Below are 2,500 nucleotides of genomic sequence, written 5' to 3'. Positions count from 1 at the left end.
CGGTTCGCTTTTGTTGGGCGTTCCTGGTGTTGTATGCAAACGCAGCCCGCGCGCGGCTTCGCCCGAAAGGGCGTCTGGCCGGTGTCGACGGCGTCCAGATCGCGGCTTACGCCGGGTTTGAGGAGCTAAGCAAAAATAGTGATTGAGTAATACAGTGCGATACCGCGACGGGGAAAGCGAAAGACTCCGTTCGCGTATTTTGTCGGCCGATAGTTACCTGGTTGATCCTGCCAGTAGTCATATGCTTGTCTCAAAGATTAAGCCATGCATGTCTCAGTACGAACTTGCGTACGGTAAAACTGCGAATGGCTCATTAAATCAGTCGTGATTCATTTGATCGTAAATTTTACTTGGATAACTGTGGTAATTCTAGAGCTAATACATGCAAAAAGCGCCGACCTTGCGGGAGGCGCGCCTTTATCATATCAAAAACCTGCCGGGCTTCGGCTCGTCTTGTTGGCGACTCGGGATAACTTTGCTGATCGCACGGTCTTGCACCGGCGACGGATCATTCAAGTGTCTGCCCTATCAACTTTCGTCGGTACGGTATCTGCCTACCGAGGTTCTTACGGGTAACGGGGAATCAGGGTTCGATTCCGGAGAGGGAGCCTGAGAAACGGCTACCACATCCAAGGAAGGCAGCAGGCGCGCAAATTACCCATTCCCGACGCGGGGAGGTAGTGACGAAAAATAACGATACAGGACTCTAACGAGGCCCTGTAATTGGAATGAGTACACTGTAAAAATTTTAACGAGTATCCATTGGAGGGCAAGTCTGGTGCCAGCAGCCGCGGTAATTCCAGCTCCAAAAGTGTATATTTAAGTTGTTGCGGTTAAAAAGCTCGTAGTTGGATTTTGGGCGCAGGCGTTCGGTCCGTCGCAAGGCGTGCACTGTTCGTTCTGGCTTTACCTCCGGTTTTCCGTCGGTGCTCTTGACTGAGTGTCGGCGGCGGCCGGGACGTTTACCTTGAAAAAATTAGAGTGTTCAAAGCAGGCGCTTCGCCTGGATAGTGTTGCATGGAATAATGAAATAGGACCTCGGTTCTTTTTTGTTGGTTTTCGGAGCGCGAGGTAATGATTAAGAGGGACGGACGGGGGCATTCGTACTGTGCCGTTAGAGGTGAAATTCTTGGATCGGCGCAAGACGAACGACTGCGAAAGCATTTGCCAAGAATGTTTTCTTTAATCAAGAGCGAAAGTCAGAGGTTCGAAGACGATCAGATACCGTCCTAGTTCTGACTATAAACGATGCCAACTAGCGATCGGGGGGCGTTATTTTGACGACCTCTCCGGCAGCTTGCGGGAAACCAAAGTCTTTGGGTTCCGGGGGAAGTATGGTTGCAAAGCTGAAACTTAAAGGAATTGACGGAAGGGCACCACCAGGAGTGGAGCCTGCGGCTTAATTTGACTCAACACGGGAAATCTCACCCGGCCCGGACACAGCGAGGATTGACAGATTGAGAGCTCTTTCATGATTCTGTGGGTGGTGGTGCATGGCCGTTCTTAGTTGGTGGAGCGATTTGTCTGGTTAATTCCGATAACGAACGAGACTCTGGCTTGCTAAATAGTTACGCGGCCTTCCCGGCCGGCGTTTAACTTCTTAGAGGGACTAGTGGCGTTTAGCCACACGAGATTGAGCAATAACAGGTCTGTGATGCCCTTAGATGTTCGGGGCCGCACGCGCGCTACACTGACCGGATCAACGTGTGTTCGCCTTGGCCGAAAGGTCTGGGTAACCCGATGAACCCCGGTCGTGCTAGGGATAGAGAATTGAAATTATTTCGCTTGAACGAGGAATTCCCAGTAAGCGCGAGTCATTAGCTCGCGTTGATTACGTCCCTGCCCTTTGTACACACCGCCCGTCGCTACTACCGATTGAATGGTTTAGTGAGGTCCTCCGATTGGGCCCGGGCTCGACTGGCGACGGTTGGGTCTTGGCCCGAAAAGACGATCTAACTTGATTACTTAGAGGAAGTAAAAGTCGTAACAAGGTTTCCGTAGGTGAACCTGCGGAAGGATCATTAGCGCGAGAAAAAAAATCGAAGAGCGAAAGAGCAAACACCGGGACGGCGACGTGCCTCGGCGCGTCCGCCGCCCCGCGATCAGGAACTTGTTTTGTCGGCGTCGAGTGCCCGAAGGCTTCATGCGGTGCGCGGGCTTGTCGCACTATTTGTTGCGACCGCGACCCGCTCGGCGTCACGCGATTTTTTCAGCCGGATGGCGAATCGAGGTTAGGAATCGAAGAGCGAAAAGCAAACAAACAAACGATGGCTCTTGGCGGTGGACCACTCGGCTCGCGAGTCGATGAAGGACGCAGCAAGCTGCGTGATTTAATGTGAATTGCAGAACACATTGAGCATTGACGATCTGAACGCGTATTGCGGCCTCGGGTTCATCCCGGGACCGCGTCCGTCTCAGGGTCGCAGAAACGACAACGGCCGGCGGGATCGGCTCCGCGACGGCTCGGCTCGCGTGCGTATGCCCGGCGACGGGCAATCGC

At 53.1% G+C, this 2,500-nt stretch overlaps 2 non-coding genes across 2 annotated transcripts; both read left to right on the top strand.

Annotated features, from left to right (window-relative positions):
• Nucleotides 1–214: 214 nt before the first annotated feature.
• On the top strand, nucleotides 215–2,024 carry LOC145747390 (small subunit ribosomal RNA). The gene has a single exon (XR_014282121.1). It is a non-coding gene; the product is annotated as a small subunit ribosomal RNA (ribosomal RNA).
• Nucleotides 2,025–2,269: 245 nt separating this feature from the next.
• Nucleotides 2,270–2,423, top strand: LOC145746546 (5.8S ribosomal RNA). Its single transcript, XR_014281328.1, has one exon. It is a non-coding gene; the product is annotated as a 5.8S ribosomal RNA (ribosomal RNA).
• Nucleotides 2,424–2,500: the final 77 nt, after the last annotated feature.

This window comes from Corella eumyota, chromosome 3, assembly GCF_963082875.1.
Source record: "Corella eumyota chromosome 3, kaCorEumy4.1, whole genome shotgun sequence".
NCBI classification, from domain to species: Eukaryota; Metazoa; Chordata; class Ascidiacea; order Phlebobranchia; family Corellidae; genus Corella; species Corella eumyota.
This window is presented reverse-complemented; position numbering and strand designations above follow the sequence as displayed.